We start from the raw sequence: 17,935 nt of genomic DNA, 5'->3' as shown, positions 1-17,935 counted from the left end.
GCGGAGCCCCTCAGGACGAACGAGATGCGGGGGATCAGGAAGGTGTTCAGGGCGTTTATCTTTTGCCACGGTGCTAGCAGGGAGGTGTCGATCTTGGCGGTATCCTGTAGGATCTCTTGGATGGTGTCCTCGGGCGTCTGGCGGACACGGAAACCCGTCGGTGTGCCGAGGTGTCGGTAGGCCTGCCCCTCTGCCAGGGGGATGACGGGCTCGCCCTGAATCTGGAATTCCGTCCCCTGCACGGAGTCCCTTTTGCTGCCATCTATGTGGAGGGATGCGCATTTCTTCGCATTGAAGCGGAGCCCCATCCAATCGGCAACTCGACTGGTGGCATCTAGCATACGCTGGAGGTTCTCTGGGTCGTCTGCGGTCAGGACCAGGTCATCCGCGTAAGCCAGGACACTCACCCTCTCGCCGTGGAGGTTGAAGCCGCCTGCGCCCTTGGAGATCGCTCGCAGCAGCGGCTCCATGGCGAGGTTAAAGATGATGGGGCTGAGGGGGCAGCCCTGCTTGACTCCGCACCGGATCGGGATCTCGGCTGTCTCTCCTTCGACCGAGCGAATGGTGGTGCTGCATCCCTCGTACATCTCTCGGATCGCCCGGCGGAAGTTCTCTGGCATCCCAAACTCCTGGAGCGTGGCAAAGATGTGGTGGTGGGGCATGGACCCAAAGGCGTTGGCCAGGTCCAGCCATGCTATCGTACCCTGCCTCCGCGCCCTTCTGGTCGTATCGATGATGGTTTGGAGGACAAAGTTATGTTCGTAGCAGCCCTCGCAGGACATGAAGCCTTTCTGGGTGGAGCTGATGGCCCCCCCACGCACTGACCACTCCGTGATCCTGGACGCCAGGCAGCTGGCATAGAGCTTGTACATCGTGGAGCAGAGGGAGATGGGCCTCCAATTGCTGGGGTCATCGCGCTCACCCTTTTTGTACACCAGAACCGTCATGGCCTTTTTCCAGGAGCTGGGAGTCCGGCAGAAACGCTTGCACTGGTTGAAGAGCGTGGCGAGGACCAGGCAGCCGGGATCTCGCTTTTTCAGGAGACTGTAGCGGATGCCATCTTTCCCGGGAGCTGTGTTTTTTGTTTTTGAGAGCCTGGCCAACACTTCCTTGGGCGTGAAGTCAGCTTCCAGGGCGCCCGCTTCGTCGACACGGGGCAGGGGGCGGAGGCACTCGGGGCGCAGCGCACCATCCTGGGCTGTGTGGTCGAATACATCCTTGAAGTAGCTGTAGAGGCGTTCGGGTGGGATCGTGCAGTAGGGCGAGGGCCCGTCGAGGATCTCTCTCATGGCTTTGGGGCGGTTTGCCCGGTACAGCTTCTGGATCCTTGAAGCCGCTGCTGGATCGTAGCGGCAGTTGGCGCCTCTCCTTCTGGTTCCCCTGGCGGTGGTGTTGGGGTTTGGAGCAGGCGGTCTGTGGGCAGGCGGGGCGTTCTCCTGGGTGGGACGTCTCCTGGGAGCGGTTTCTGCAGACAGTTCTTGGGTGAGTCTGTCTACGAGGAGGTCAAAGTCGTCGAAGGAAGCTGTCGCTCTTAGCTCCGCGGTCCAGGCAGTCTGCCACGGAGTGGCAGCCCTCTCCACCGGCTGCTGGCCCTCATGGTCCTCGACCTTGTCTGAAGCAGACTCGTCACCCGCACAGTCGACCCGCCGTCCATCCCGCGAGCCATCGTTCCCTTCGGTTGGGGGCTGGGGCGGAATCTCCGGCGGGATGCTGGCGTTACTAGTGGTCGGAGGGACGCGGTCCGGCTCGGGGATTGCCGGGACGTTGCTGGTCCTCCTAGGGGTGGCTGGTGCTTGGGCGGCTGCTGCTGGAACGTGAGATCCGCTGTTGGCAGCGTCCCGCAGGATGGACTCGGGGGTCGTGCTGGGCTGTCTGGTGAGGAGGGCCCGGTGGTTTTCTGTGGCTGCGGGGTTGGTTTCTCCAGTAGTGCGTGGAGCTTGCTGAGCGGCCTGTGGCTGGGCACTGGCTCCCTCGGCTGCTGGAGTTTGCAGGGCAGACTGAGGCGCGGCTCGGGCTCCTCCGGCGGTTGGGGTTCGCAGGGCGGCCTGAGGTGTGGCTCTGGCTCTTCCGGCGACAGGATCTCGAGCCGCTATGCGCGAGGGGGCACTGATCCGTCTGGGGACGGGAACGTGCTGGGCCGGGGGCGAGGTAGTGCTGAGCCGTCTCAGTATGGAGATTTGCCTGGCGACGTGGGAAGGTGAGACGGGCCTCCTGCTGCCGAGGACCTGGGTGGCATTTCCCGCGGCAGCAGGCACCTTCTCGATCGCAGCACCCTGTTGCGCTGGTCTGGCGACGGGGGCAGCCTTCTTGACGGCAGCTTGCACCATCGCTGTTCTTTGTTGCGGCTCAGGAGTGGTGGGGCGGCGCACAGCGGCAGGGCTGGGAGCCGGGGCAGGAGGCCGTGCGGTTCCTTTGGAGCGCTTCCTGCAGGTGACTTGGTGCGCCTTGCATTGTTTCTGTGTCTCGAAGGGCAGGCTGCAGAGGGCACAACTGAAGGCGACCTGCTTGTTGTGGCATCGCTTTAGGTGCCTGGTGACTCCACCAAGGAGGTGGAAACTTCGGGGAGGGAAGCAGATGGGGCAGATGAGCGCGTCCGCCGCGAGGGGGTACTGCAGGTAGACGGTGTCCTCATTACCTTGCAGCCGGGGGGTGCCGGTGGCACCAGCAGTATCGCTGGCTGGTTCATCCCGGCGCGGGCGAGTGGGGTCGAGAGGTCCGGCTGGGGGGGCATCTGGCAGGGGCCTGCTGACTCTTTGGGTAGTTTCGGAGGCTGGGCAGGCATCTGGTAAGATGCTGGTGACCCTCTGGGTGGTCTCTGGAGAGGTGCTGGTCCCATCGGCGGAGATTCCTCTCTTGCTGGTGTGTAGAGGAGTGGGGCCACCCTCCACGACCTGGGCAGCTGCGGGGGTGGGAGGTGGTTGCCTGGGAGCCTCTTGCAGTGGCGGGGTGGGGGGGCTCTCCGGTGGCGGCTGGTGTTGCTGGAGAGCGGGGGGGCTCTTGGTCAGCAGCTGCTGTAAGGCGGGGGGGCTTGCCCTCGGAGCCTCTTGCAGTGGCGGGGTGGGGGGGCTCTTCAGTGGCAGCTGGTGTTGCTGGAGAGCGGGGGGGCTCTTGGTCAGCAGCTGCTGTAAGGCGGGGGGGCTTGCCCTCGGTGGCTGGCGCTGCTGGGGAGCGGCGGGGATGTTCCTTCTGGCGGTGATGTCTCGACAGGCTGGCCTCTGGGTGCGGGATCTGTCTGGAACAGCATCTCGGAGGGGGTCCTTCGGGCAGTCGCCGGCCTTCCTTTTCGTGCTGCTGGTCTGTAGTGTCCTGGAGGCACCGAGGGTTTTCTTTGTAGTCGCTGCTTGAGGGGCCTTCTGTGGAGCAACAGCAGCGGTGGTACACAGAGCAGCTGACGATGTCTCGGTAGCAGGAGAAGGATTTTCTTCGAAAGCAGCAGCGCTAGCATATACCTCCAGGGCAGCATCGATTTTCTCAAGGAGGGCAGCTGGGGAATCCATCTACAGCACATGTGTTGCGATCTGTTTATAGCAAAATAAAAGACATTAAACTGATAAGAACAGATTTAATAATTTTATTTGAGATAATGTTGAAATAAGGAACGGTACAGAGTTCAAGCATAGGAGTTTCTGGTCGTCAGGGGATAAGGTACAGATTATCGAGGGGTGCAAAATGCGATTTAGGAGCTGGTGGAGCAAGGATCACATAATAATCTGCAAATTCCCCGACTGGGGGAAAAGTTTAACCGGTCAGAGTACAGACATCGAGATATGGGGTAAGTTATCCACACAACAGCTACGTTCGGTATGCTGGGTATGGTGAGTGAATACGGGGGTGGGGATGGGTCTACCCTCATATGGTGGGGTTTAATGTTCAGCGGGTTTACGGTTCCAGTTCATACGGTCCGATGGGGAAGGCCTCTCAGTCTCTTTCCCACAGTGTGTGCACAGTGTCGTACCGGCTCACTCCTCCTGGTACTGTCGGTGGCCGGTGATGTGCTCGATATAGATGTCCCTGGACCATCGGATGGTGTCCGAGACCATGAGGCGCCGCATGAGTCGTGCGTAGCGTCTACCGATCCCGCAGGTCCGCAGCACACGCTCGTTGCAGGGGTCCCAAGCGCCCAGGGCTCCGACAATCAGGGCGTCCAGCTGCACCTCGTAGCCCTTCGCTCTCAGGGTGTCGGCCAGAGGGGCGTATTTTTCCAGTTTCCGAGCTCGAGCTTCTCGGAAGGCCGGGGTCCTGTTCTCGAAAGGGACCGTAATGTCGACGAGGATGATCTTTTTCTGGGTTTCGTTGGTGACGACCACGTCGGGTCGTAGCGGGCTGTCGGTACCGGAGATGGCGCAGTTCACGGCGACCTCCCCCAGGCTAGGTGAGATGGCTTTCACCAGGCGGTTCTGGATGGCGTTGTGGCGCAGCTGCCAGGCTCTGGAGTGGGGCTTGCAGCTGCACAGGACGTGGGGCAGGGTCTCGTTGGAGTAGCCGCACTTCCTGCAACGCTTGTCTCGGTTCCCGTGGCGGACGGCTCCGTTGAGCGGGACGCAGTTGAGCCGGGCGCGGTGGATGAACCGCCAGTCGGCGAAGCGGGTGAAGCCGCCCCCGGCGAGGAAGTGGTTGCTGGCGTCCCACTTGCTGGTCAGTTCGAAGGCTTTTCCCTGGTCCGGCTTGCGCTTCAGGGCTTCTACGTACAGCGAGTGGGTGGCTGCCTTCAGGGTCCTTTCCAGCAGGCCCCTGGCGCTCGGGGTGACGATGGTGTTGCCCTCGGACCCGATCTGTGGCACCAGGACACCCAGCTCCTGGCGCTCCTCACACCACTCCCAGCGGCAGCCGATGCGTTTCCCCAGGCGGCGCGTGGCGTTGCGGGCGCGGGACCACAGCGAAGCGATGTCGCCCCCATCTCGGCCGAATTCGCCGTCCAGGGAACCGCTCAGGAAGCTGGCGGTGTCTTGGCTGGACGGGGCTCTACCGATCCGCTTTTGCGTTACGTCGTGGAGGGCTTTCGCTGCGATGCTCTTTACCGTGGCGTCGGGGCACGTCAGCAGGCGGAAGGCGTGGGTGATCACTGCGATGTCACCCAGGTCACCCATGCGGGGGACATTGGCACCGCCATGCCTGTGGGTGATATAGACCAGCTCGTTGCTGGCTCTCTGGGGAAGGAATAACCACTTCTTCACCAGCTGCCGGATGACCTTGTCCGCCTTGTTGAGGGGTACCTTTGCCACGGCGGAGCCCCTCAGGACGAACGAGATGCGGGGGATCAGGAAGGTGTTCAGGGCGTTTATCTTTTGCCACGGTGCTAGCAGGGAGGTGTCGATCTTGGCGGTATCCTGTAGGATCTCTTGGATGGTGTCCTCGGGCGTCTGGCGGACACGGAAACCCGTCGGTGTGCCGAGGTGTCGGTAGGCCTGCCCCTCTGCCAGGGGGATGACGGGCTCGCCCTGAATCTGGAATTCCGTCCCCTGCACGGAGTCCCTTTTGCTGCCATCTATGTGGAGGGATGCGCATTTCTTCGCATTGAAGCGGAGCCCCATCCAATCGGCAACTCGACTGGTGGCATCTAGCATACGCTGGAGGTTCTCTGGGTCGTCTGCGGTCAGGACCAGGTCATCCGCGTAAGCCAGGACACTCACCCTCTCGCCGTGGAGGTTGAAGCCGCCTGCGCCCTTGGAGATCGCTCGCAGCAGCGGCTCCATGGCGAGGTTAAAGATGATGGGGCTGAGGGGGCAGCCCTGCTTGACTCCGCACCGGATCGGGATCTCGGCTGTCTCTCCTTCGACCGAGCGAATGGTGGTGCTGCATCCCTCGTACATCTCTCGGATCGCCCGGCGGAAGTTCTCTGGCATCCCAAACTCCTGGAGCGTGGCAAAGATGTGGTGGTGGGGCATGGACCCAAAGGCGTTGGCCAGGTCCAGCCATGCTATCGTACCCTGCCTCCGCGCCCTTCTGGTCGTATCGATGATGGTTTGGAGGACAAAGTTATGTGCGTAGCAGCCCTCGCAGGACATGAAGCCTTTCTGGGTGGAGCTGATGGCCCCCCCACGCACTGACCACTCCGTGATCCTGGACGCCAGGCAGCTGGCATAGAGCTTGTACATCGTGGAGCAGAGGGAGATGGGCCTCCAATTGCTGGGGTCATCGCGCTCACCCTTTTTGTACACCAGAACCGTCATGGCCTTTTTCCAGGAGCTGGGAGTCCGGCAGAAACGCTTGCACTGGTTGAAGAGCGTGGCGAGGACCAGGCAGCCGGGATCTCGCTTTTTCAGGAGACTGTAGCGGATGCCATCTTTCCCGGGAGCTGTGTTTTTTGTTTTTGAGAGCCTGGCCAACACTTCCTTGGGCGTGAAGTCAGCTTCCAGGGCGCCCGCTTCGTCGACACGGGGCAGGGGGCGGAGGCACTCGGGGCGCAGCGCACCATCCTGGGCTGTGTGGTCGAATACATCCTTGAAGTAGCTGTAGAGGCGTTCGGGTGGGATCGTGCAGTAGGGCGAGGGCCCGTCGAGGATCTCTCTCATGGCTTTGGGGCGGTTTGCCCGGTACAGCTTCTGGATCCTTGAAGCCGCTGCTGGATCGTAGCGGCAGTTGGCGCCTCTCCTTCTGGTTCCCCTGGCGGTGGTGTTGGGGTTTGGAGCAGGCGGTCTGTGGGCAGGCGGGGCGTTCTCCTGGGTGGGACGTCTCCTGGGAGCGGTTTCTGCAGACAGTTCTTGGGTGAGTCTGTCTACGAGGAGGTCAAAGTCGTCGAAGGAAGCTGTCGCTCTTAGCTCCGCGGTCCAGGCAGTCTGCCACGGAGTGGCAGCCCTCTCCACCGGCTGCTGGCCCTCATGGTCCTCGACCTTGTCTGAAGCAGACTCGTCACCCGCACAGTCGACCCGCCGTCCATCCCGCGAGCCATCGTTCCCTTCGGTTGGGGGCTGGGGCGGAATCTCCGGCGGGATGCTGGCGTTACTAGTGGTCGGAGGGACGCGGTCCGGCTCGGGGATTGCCGGGACGTTGCTGGTCCTCCTAGGGGTGGCTGGTGCTTGGGCGGCTGCTGCTGGAACGTGAGATCCGCTGTTGGCAGCGTCCCGCAGGATGGACTCGGGGGTCGTGCTGGGCTGTCTGGTGAGGAGGGCCCGGTGGTTTTCTGTGGCTGCGGGGTTGGTTTCTCCAGTAGTGCGTGGAGCTTGCTGAGCGGCCTGTGGCTGGGCACTGGCTCCCTCGGCTGCTGGAGTTTGCAGGGCAGACTGAGGCGCGGCTCGGGCTCCTCCGGCGGTTGGGGTTCGCAGGGCGGCCTGAGGTGTGGCTCTGGCTCTTCCGGCGACAGGATCTCGAGCCGCTATGCGCGAGGGGGCACTGATCCGTCTGGGGACGGGAACGTGCTGGGCCGGGGGCGAGGTAGTGCTGAGCCGTCTCAGTATGGAGATTTGCCTGGCGACGTGGGAAGGTGAGACGGGCCTCCTGCTGCCGAGGACCTGGGTGGCATTTCCCGCGGCAGCAGGCACCTTCTCGATCGCAGCACCCTGTTGCGCTGGTCTGGCGACGGGGGCAGCCTTCTTGACGGCAGCTTGCACCATCGCTGTTCTTTGTTGCGGCTCAGGAGTGGTGGGGCGGCGCACAGCGGCAGGGCTGGGAGCCGGGGCAGGAGGCCGTGCGGTTCCTTTGGAGCGCTTCCTGCAGGTGACTTGGTGCGCCTTGCATTGTTTCTGTGTCTCGAAGGGCAGGCTGCAGAGGGCACAACTGAAGGCGACCTGCTTGTTGTGGCATCGCTTTAGGTGCCTGGTGACTCCACCAAGGAGGTGGAAACTTCGGGGAGGGAAGCAGATGGGGCAGATGAGCGCGTCCGCCGCGAGGGGGTACTGCAGGTAGACGGTGTCCTCATTACCTTGCAGCCGGGGGGTGCCGGTGGCACCAGCAGTATCGCTGGCTGGTTCATCCCGGCGCGGGCGAGTGGGGTCGAGAGGTCCGGCTGGGGGGGCATCTGGCAGGGGCCTGCTGACTCTTTGGGTAGTTTCGGAGGCTGGGCAGGCATCTGGTAAGATGCTGGTGACCCTCTGGGTGGTCTCTGGAGAGGTGCTGGTCCCATCGGCGGAGATTCCTCTCTTGCTGGTGTGTAGAGGAGTGGGGCCACCCTCCACGACCTGGGCAGCTGCGGGGGTGGGAGGTGGTTGCCTGGGAGCCTCTTGCAGTGGCGGGGTGGGGGGGCTCTCCGGTGGCGGCTGGTGTTGCTGGAGAGCGGGGGGGGCTCTTGGTCAGCAGCTGCTGTAAGGCGGGGGGGCTTGCCCTCGGAGCCTCTTGCAGTGGCGGGGTGGGGGGGCTCTTCAGTGGCAGCTGGTGTTGCTGGAGAGCGGGGGGGCTCTTGGTCAGCAGCTGCTGTAAGGCGGGGGGGCTTGCCCTCGGTGGCTGGCGCTGCTGGGGAGCGGCGGGGATGTTCCTTCTGGCGGTGATGTCTCGACAGGCTGGCCTCTGGGTGCGGGATCTGTCTGGAACAGCATCTCGGAGGGGGTCCTTCGGGCAGTCGCCGGCCTTCCTTTTCGTGCTGCTGGTCTGTAGTGTCCTGGAGGCACCGAGGGTTTTCTTTGTAGTCGCTGCTTGAGGGGCCTTCTGTGGAGCAACAGCAGCGGTGGTACACAGAGCAGCTGACGATGTCTCGGTAGCAGGAGAAGGATTTTCTTCGAAAGCAGCAGCGCTAGCATATACCTCCAGGGCAGCATCGATTTTCTCAAGGAGGGCAGCTGGGGAATCCATCTACAGCACATGTGTTGCGATCTGTTTATAGCAAAATAAAAGACATTAAACTGATAAGAACAGATACTACACTTGATCTGAGCTCCAAGGAGCCGAGAAGCGATGCTGAGAGTCTGCGACGCACCGCACACCTCTGCGCCCACCGCTTTCTACCTCACCGTGACGAGCTCCCAGACACGCAACAAACACCATAACTAGGTAACTCTAAGTGAGGAACCCTTCCCCAAAATGACTCCCGTGGAAGAATTCAAAGCAAGAACCCTTAACACACAATTCTGTTCAAAGACAGACAAGTCTTGCAGCCGCCTTCCTCTTGCTGGTTTTCCTGTACGCTCCTAATTTGCACAAACCCACCCACTGACGTGGGACTAGCAATCTCTCACTGTTAACTCTTACAGCAAAACAGGGCAAAGAAAGCCTATGCAAGTGCTATACCGCAGCTCCTTCCCACAGGCTGACCCCTCCCCCACAGCTCCCCACACCGCAGCCAGGGGCTGACCCCTCCTTCGCCCCGACTCCCCCCACCACTGCCAGGATCTGGGGCTGACACCCTCCCCACACCGCTGCCAGGGGCTGGGGCTGGCCCCTATTCCCCCCCCCCCAAGCTCCATTCTACCTGGGGCTAGGGCTAGGGCTAGGGCCCCGCCCCCGACAAGCCCTGCTGCCTGACACCTCGTGTCGCCACTCTTCCCCCCCACACACACACACACGCACGTTCCTCCACGCCCCGCTAGGGGGTCGCACCGGACTTTTTTGGTAAACTGGGCATTTGCTTATTTGCTCTTGCCAACTCATCAGTTGGCAAGAGCAAACGGGATAAATGGCCGTTTTTGTCAAAAAAGGGAAGAAGAAAAAAAAAAAAAGGCAGGATGGCCGGAACAGAGCTTAAAAAGGGAACTGCTCCAGCCAAACGGGGACATATGGTCATCCTATCTCCAGGCAAGTGGTCCTGAGGGAGTCTGGCCAGGGTTGGGGGCAGACCCTGACCTGGCTAATCGCACCACTCCCGAGAGAACGGAGCGATTCCCCGTCCTGGCACTGGACCGGCCCCGGCCGCGCTGCCAGCTCAGCCTGGCGGACACCATAAACGGCAGAGTAATGGAGGCCGTTAGAGGCCAAAAGTCATCCTTCAAAATTTGGAAATCAAAGCCTAGTGAGGATAATAGGAAGGTGCACGAACTCTGGCCGGGTAAGTGTCAAAGTATAACAAGTCAGGCCAAGAAAGAATCTGAGAAGCAACGTGCTAACGACACAAAAGCTAACCATAAGAATGTTTTAAAGTACATCAGAAGCAGGCAGCCTGCCAAAGAGGCGGTGGGGCCACTAGCTGACAAAGGAGCACTCTAGGAAGACAAGGCCATTGCAAAGGAGCTTCATGAATTCTTTGCAGCTGTCTTCACTGCAGAGGACGGGAGGGAGAGTCCCACATCGGAGCTGTCCTTATTGGGTGACAAATCTGAAGTCCCATCCCAGTATAAGAGGTTTTAGAACAAATCGTTAAATTAAACAGGAATAAGTCACCAGGACCAGATGGCATTCGACCACGAGTTCTGAGGGAACTCAGAGATGAAATTGCACAACTACTAGCCGTAGTACGCAAGCTACCACTGAAGCAAGCCTCTGTTGCAGACGACTGGCAGGTAGCTAATGTAATGCCAATTTTTAAAATGGGCTCCAGGGGCGACCCTGGCAATTGCAGGCTGCTGAGCCTAACTTCAGTCACAGGCAAATTGGTAGTAAAGAATGATCAGGCACCCAGATAAACAGGATGTATTGGGAAAGGGTGAACACAGCTTTTGTAAAGGGCACTCCTACCTCACCAATCTTCTAGAATTCTTTGAGGATCTCAGCAAGCATGTGCATGAGGATGATTCAGTCGATACTGCGAACTGGGATTTTCAGAAAGCCTTTGACGGGGTCCCTCACCGAAGGCTCTAAAAGAAAACTTAAGTGGTTATGGGATAAGCGCGTAAGAACGGCCAAACTGGGTCAGACCAAAAGTCCATCTAGCCCAGTATCCTGTCTTCTGACAGCGGCCAATGCCAGGGGCCCCAGAGGGAATGAACGGAACAGGCAATCATCCATCCCCTGTCGCCCATTCCCAGCTTCTGGCAAATAGGGGTTAGCTAGGGATACCACTGGCTGAGCACCATCAATGGACCTATCCTCCATGAATTTATCTAGTTCTTTTTTGAAACCTGTTATGTTCTTGGCCTTCGCAACGTCCTCTGGCAAAGAGTTCCCCAGGTTGACTGTGTGTTGTGTGAAGAAATACTTTCTTTTGTTTGTTTTAAACCGGCTGCCTGTAAATTTAATTTGGTGACCCCTAGGTCCTGTATTATGAGAAGGAGTACATAACACTTCCTTATTTACTTTCTCCACGCCAGTCATGATTTTATAGACCTCCATCGTATCCCCTCTTAGTCGGCTCTTTTCCAAGCTGAAAAGGCCCAATCTTAAGAATCTCTTCTTATACAGAAGCTGTTCCATACCCCCTCATCATTTTTCTTGCCCTTTTCTGAATCTTTCCAATTCCAATATGCCTTTTTTGAGATGGGGCGACCGCATCAGCACGCAGGTATTTTCTGTCTTATTATCTATCCCTGTCTTAATGATTCCCAACACTCCACTGCACATTCAGTGGATGTTTTCAGAGAACTGTCCACAATGACTCCTAGGTCTCTTTCTTGAGTGGTAACAGCTCATTTAGACCCTTCCCCTCCCCCTCCCCCGCCCCCAATCGTTTTATAGGTATAGCTGGGATTATGTTTTCCAGTGTGCGTTACTTTGCATTGATCAACACTGACTTTCCTCTGCCATTTTGTTGCCCAGTCACCCAGTTTTGCGAGAGCTCTTTGTAGCTCTTGGCAGTCTGCTTTGGCCTTAACTATTCTGAGTAGTTTTGTATCGTCTGCAAATTTTGCCACCTCACTGTTTACCCCTTTCCCCCGGTCATTTATGAATAAGTTGAACGGTACTGGTCCCAGTACAGACCCCTGGGGGACCCCTGGGGATAAGAGGGAAGATCCTCTTCTCTGACACTGGCAGACCAGGTGCCAGCTTATGCCAAGGCCCCTAGAAAAGTGACAAATGCATGGCTGGAAACTAGTCTTGCTCACCTGTGTGTTAGTGTTGTTAAAACGGGCATTATTTTTATAAAAATGTGTTTCGTGTTTAGACTTTATGAAAAGCTGGTGAGTTGCTGCATGCATTCTTCTCACCTATAATATCTGTATCCCACGTTATAAGGTGATATATAAGCCTTGGCTCTAAAACTGTAAACCCCCTGGCCGCCACCAGTCAGGAGAGAAGCATTCCCAAGTGTGAAATGCTAGTTTACCAGAAGAGGAGTCATCTCCTTTCCACCAAGAGAAGACCCTGAGACATCAGACAAGCCACTGTGGATCACCCGTGGACAAAAGGCTTGGTTGATTGCTCCGCCTCACACCCCCACCCACGAGGAGGCGGAGACCTGCACAAACACTTGCCCCATCAGCTCTGGGGGGAATGGAATAAAAATCCCTGTCGAGAAGACACTGTTGTCCCTGTGCTGCTTGGACTTCAGGGGGATGGCATGCCTTACAAGCATAAGCATAAGCAAGGGATCCCGGCTGTTTGGCTAGGGTTAACCCTAAAGGATCTACAGAGCTTGCATGTTCCAGCAGCTTCTACTACTTTTTGAAACCTCAGACTGTAACTCCTTTGTGTGTATGTTTCCCTGCTTTAACCTGGTAAATAATTTCTTATTTCTTTTCCTAGTTCGGAAAGATTTAGCTAGTTTATTATAGGATTGGCCACGAACATTGTCTTCGGTTTGAGATCTGAGGTGCAATTCAGCTGGCTGAGTGACCAGTCCGAGGGACCGGAATATTGTTATGGTTTTTGGTGCAAGGGACCATCTGTCACAAAGGCAGGCTCACCTGGGTGGCAAGATGGATTCAGGGTGCCCAAGGGGGCTGTCTGTGACTCCATGTTAAGGCTGTTCTAGTGGAGTTCACATTTGATACTTGGTTGGTGAAATGGAAGTCTGGAACACACAACCACGAGGAGCCCCCTGCTGTCTGCCAGCCCTGGGTGTCCGGGGCTCCTGCTCTCTGGAGCCCTGGCTGCACTAGAAAGGTAAGTTTCTATCTTGCCTGGTTCAGAAACCGGAAGGGAAATAAAGAGAACCCACATTACATTTTTTTTTTAAGAATCCTCATGATTTTTAAGCCAATCTCGTGATTTTGGGGAGTCTGACTCACAGGGTGGCAACGCTGAGAAGTTAAGGATTATTATTTAGCGTTTACATTACAGTAGGTTCGGGGGTGGGGGGGGAAATCAGGATTGGGACCCCTGTGTGCCGGGCGCAGCGTGACACCTAGTGCCTTGTCTTGATCTGACAAACCAAGACACATGGGACATGGGCTGGGTGGGGAGAAGTCTGTGTAACTCACACAGCTGTTGAGATACGTGTGACCTCAAATATTACTGATCCCCGCCCCGCTCCTCCCAAAACAAACAAACAAACAAACAAACAACCGACTCCCCAACAGCCCCACAGTCTGGAAAGCATTTGTCCCTCATTACTGTTGAAAAGACTCACAGCAGAAAGAAGGATCCCAGCTTCTCAAACAATCCTCTAGTGAGACAGAGAACCCTACATCTGTAGAAACCACAGCGGTACAGATTTCAGATTTTTCAACTACTTGAAAAAAATCTGCTTTAAAGAAGCATCATCACAGTAAAACTCTTTCTACTTTTCAAACCAGAACATTCTCCCCAAAAGGAGATGCACCGTTCCTGGAGACACTGCAATACCAGGTCAATGCATGGGGTGGGCAGAGCAAGCTCCTAGTCCAGCCCCCTGTTCCAAAAATCAATTTAATATACAGTCCTTAAATAAAGGACATATCAGATATCAAACTGATAAGAACAGATACTACACTTGATCTGAGCTCCAAGGAGCCGAGAAGCGATGCTGAGAGTCTGCGACGCACCGCACACCTCTGCGCCCACCGCTTTCTACCTCACCGTGACGAGCTCCCAGACACGCAACAAACACCATAACTAGGTAACTCTAAGTGAGGAACCCTTCCCCAAAATGACTCCCGTGGAAGAATTCAAAGCAAGAACCCTTAACACACAATTCTGTTCAAAGACAGACAAGTCTTGCAGCCGCCTTCCTCTTGCTGGTTTTCCTGTACGCTCCTAATTTGCACAAACCCACCCACTGACGTGGGACTAGCAATCTCTCACTGTTAACTCTTACAGCAAAACAGGGCAAAGAAAGCCTATGCAAGTGCTATACCGCAGCTCCTTCCCACAGGCTGACCCCTCCCCCACAGCTCCCCACACCGCAGCCAGGGGCTGACCCCTCCTTCGCCCCGGCTCCCCCCACCACTGCCAGGATCTGGGGCTGACACCCTCCCCACACCGCTGCCAGGGGCTGGGGCTGGCCCCTATTCCCCCCCCCCCCAAGCTCCATTCTACCTGGGGCTAGGGCTAGGGCTAGGGCCCCGCCCCCGACAAGCCCTGCTGCCTGACACCTCGTGTCGCCACTCTTCCCCCCCCCCCACACACACACGCACGTTCCTCCACGCCCCGCTAGGGGGTCGCACCGGACTTTTTTGGTAAACTGGGCATTTGCTTATTTGCTCTTGCCAACTCATCAGTTGGCAAGAGCAAACGGGATAAATGGCCGTTTTTGTCAAAAAAGGGAAGAAGAAAAAAAAAAAAAGGCAGGATGGCCGGAACAGAGCTTAAAAAGGGAACTGCTCCAGCCAAACGGGGACATATGGTCATCCTATCTCCAGGCAAGTGGTCCTGAGGGAGTCTGGCCAGGGTTGGGGGCAGACCCTGACCTGGCTAATCGCACCACTCCCGAGAGAACGGAGCGATTCCCCGTCCTGGCACTGGACCGGCCCCGGCCGCGCTGCCAGCTCAGCCTGGCGGACACCATAAACGGCAGAGTAATGGAGGCCGTTAGAGGCCAAAAGTCATCCTTCAAAATTTGGAAATCAAAGCCTAGTGAGGATAATAGGAAGGTGCACGAACTCTGGCCGGGTAAGTGTCAAAGTATAACAAGTCAGGCCAAGAAAGAATCTGAGAAGCAACGTGCTAACGACACAAAAGCTAACCATAAGAATGTTTTAAAGTACATCAGAAGCAGGCAGCCTGCCAAAGAGGCGGTGGGGCCACTAGCTGACAAAGGAGCACTCTAGGAAGACAAGGCCATTGCAAAGGAGCTTCATGAATTCTTTGCAGCTGTCTTCACTGCAGAGGACGGGAGGGAGAGTCCCACATCGGAGCTGTCCTTATTGGGTGACAAATCTGAAGTCCCATCCCAGTATAAGAGGTTTTAGAACAAATCGTTAAATTAAACAGGAATAAGTCACCAGGACCAGATGGCATTCGACCACGAGTTCTGAGGGAACTCAGAGATGAAATTGCACAACTACTAGCCGTAGTACGCAAGCTACCACTGAAGCAAGCCTCTGTTGCAGACGACTGGCAGGTAGCTAATGTAATGCCAATTTTAAAATGGGCTCCAGGGGCGACCCTGGCAATTGCAGGCTGCTGAGCCTAACTTCAGTCACAGGCAAATTGGTAGTAAAGAATGATCAGGCACCCAGATAAACAGGATGTATTGGGAAAGGGTGAACACAGCTTTTGTAAAGGGCACTCCTACCTCACCAATCTTCTAGAATTCTTTGAGGATCTCAGCAAGCATGTGCATGAGGATGATTCAGTCGATACTGCGAACTGGGATTTTCAGAAAGCCTTTGACGGGGTCCCTCACCGAAGGCTCTAAAAGAAAACTTAAGTGGTTATGGGATAAGCGCGTAAGAACGGCCAAACTGGGTCAGACCAAAAGTCCATCTAGCCCAGTATCCTGTCTTCTGACAGCGGCCAATGCCAGGGGCCCCAGAGGGAATGAACGGAACAGGCAATCATCCATCCCCTGTCGCCCATTCCCAGCTTCTGGCAAATAGGGGTTAGCTAGGGATACCACTGGCTGAGCGCCATCAATGGACCTATCCTCCATGAATTTATCTAGTTCTTTTTTGAAACCTGTTATGTTCTTGGCCTTCGCAACGTCCTCTGGCAAAGAGTTCCCCAGGTTGACTGTGTGTTGTGTGAAGAAATACTTTCTTTTGTTTGTTTTAAACCGGCTGCCTGTAAATTTAATTTGGTGACCCCTAGGTCCTGTATTATGAGAAGGAGTACATAACACTTCCTTATTTACTTTCTCCACGCCAGTCATGATTTTATAGACCTCCATCGTATCCCCTCTTAGTCGGCTCTTTTCCAAGCTGAAAAGGCCCAATCTTAAGAATCTCTTCTTATACAGAAGCTGTTCCATACCCCCTCATCATTTTTCTTGCCCTTTTCTGAATCTTTCCAATTCCAATATGCCTTTTTTGAGATGGGGCGACCGCATCAGCACGCAGGTATTTTCTGTCTTATTATCTATCCCTGTCTTAATGATTCCCAACACTCCACTGCACATTCAGTGGATGTTTTCAGAGAACTGTCCACAATGACTCCTAGGTCTCTTTCTTGAGTGGTAACAGCTCATTTAGACCCTTCCCCTCCCCCTCCCCCACCCCCAATCGTTTTATAGGTATAGCTGGGATTATGTTTTCCAGTGTGCGTTACTTTGCATTGATCAACACTGACTTTCCTCTGCCATTTTGTTGCCCAGTCACCCAGTTTTGCGAGAGCTCTTTGTAGCTCTTGGCAGTCTGCTTTGGCCTTAACTATTCTGAGTAGTTTTGTATCGTCTGCAAATTTTGCCACCTCACTGTTTACCCCTTTCCCCCGGTCATTTATGAATAAGTTGAACGGTACTGGTCCCAGTACAGACCCCTGGGGGACCCCTGGGGATAAGAGGGAAGATCCTCTTCTCTGACACTGGCAGACCAGGTGCCAGCTTATGCCAAGGCCCCTAGAAAAGTGACAAATGCATGGCTGGAAACTAGTCTTGCTCACCTGTGTGTTAGTGTTGTTAAAACGGGCATTATTTTTATAAAAATGTGTTTCGTGTTTAGACTTTATGAAAAGCTGGTGAGTTGCTGCATGCATTCTTCTCACCTATAATATCTGTATCCCACGTTATAAGGTGATATATAAGCCTTGGCTCTAAAACTGTAAACCCCCTGGCCGCCACCAGTCAGGAGAGAAGCATTCCCAAGTGTGAAATGCTAGTTTACCAGAAGAGGAGTCATCTCCTTTCCACCAAGAGAAGACCCTGAGACATCAGACAAGCCACTGTGGATCACCCGTGGACAAAAGGCTTGGTTGATTGCTCCGCCTCACACCCCCACCCACGAGGAGGCGGAGACCTGCACAAACACTTGCCCCATCAGCTCTGGGGGGAATGGAATAAAAATCCCTGTCGAGAAGACACTGTTGTCCCTGTGCTGCTTGGACTTCAGGGGGATGGCATGCCTTACAAGCATAAGCATAAGCAAGGGATCCCGGCTGTTTGGCTAGGGTTAACCCTAAAGGATCTACAGAGCTTGCATGTTCCAGCAGCTTCTACTACTTTTTGAAACCTCAGACTGTAACTCCTTTGTGTGTATGTTTCCCTGCTTTAACCTGGTAAATAATTTCTTATTTCTTTTCCTAGTTCGGAAAGATTTAGCTAGTTTATTATAGGATTGGCCACGAACATTGTCTTCGGTTTGAGATCTGAGGTGCAATTCAGCTGGCTGAGTGACCAGTCCGAGGGACCGGAATATTGTTATGGTTTTTGGTGCAAGGGACCATCTGTCACAAAGGCAGGCTCACCTGGGTGGCAAGATGGATTCAGGGTGCCCAAGGGGGCTGTCTGTGACTCCCTGTTAAGGCTGTTCTAGTGGAGTTCACATTTGATACTTGGTTGGTGAAATGGAAGTCTGGAACACACAACCACGAGGAGCCCCCTGCTGTCTGCCAGCCCTGGGTGTCCGGGGCTCCTGCTCTCTGGAGCCCTGGCTGCACTAGAAAGGTAAGTTTCTATCTTGCCTGGTTCAGAAACCGGAAGGGAAATAAAGAGAACCCACATTACATTTTTTTTTTTAAGAATCCTCATGATTTTTAAGCCAATCTCGTGATTTTGGGGAGTCTGACTCACAGGGTGGCAACGCTGAGAAGTTAAGGATTATTATTTAGCGTTTACATTACAGTAGGTTCGGGGGTGGGGGGGGAAATCAGGATTGGGACCCCTGTGTGCCGGGCGCAGCGTGAC

The 17,935-nt window shown here is 55.8% G+C and overlaps 1 non-coding gene and 1 pseudogene across 1 annotated transcript; both read right to left on the bottom strand.

Moving 5' to 3' along the window:
* Positions 1-8,730: 8,730 nt before the first annotated feature.
* LOC140908039 (U2 spliceosomal RNA) lies at positions 8,731-8,825 on the bottom strand (annotated as a pseudogene).
* A 4,662-nt stretch (positions 8,826-13,487) lies between these two features.
* On the bottom strand, positions 13,488-13,680 carry LOC140908033 (U2 spliceosomal RNA). Its single transcript, XR_012157738.1, has one exon. It is a non-coding gene; the product is annotated as a U2 spliceosomal RNA (small nuclear RNA).
* Positions 13,681-17,935: the final 4,255 nt, after the last annotated feature.

This window comes from Lepidochelys kempii, chromosome 2 (genome assembly GCF_965140265.1).
Source record: "Lepidochelys kempii isolate rLepKem1 chromosome 2, rLepKem1.hap2, whole genome shotgun sequence".
NCBI lineage: Eukaryota > Metazoa > Chordata > Testudines > Cheloniidae > Lepidochelys > Lepidochelys kempii.
This window is presented reverse-complemented; position numbering and strand designations above follow the sequence as displayed.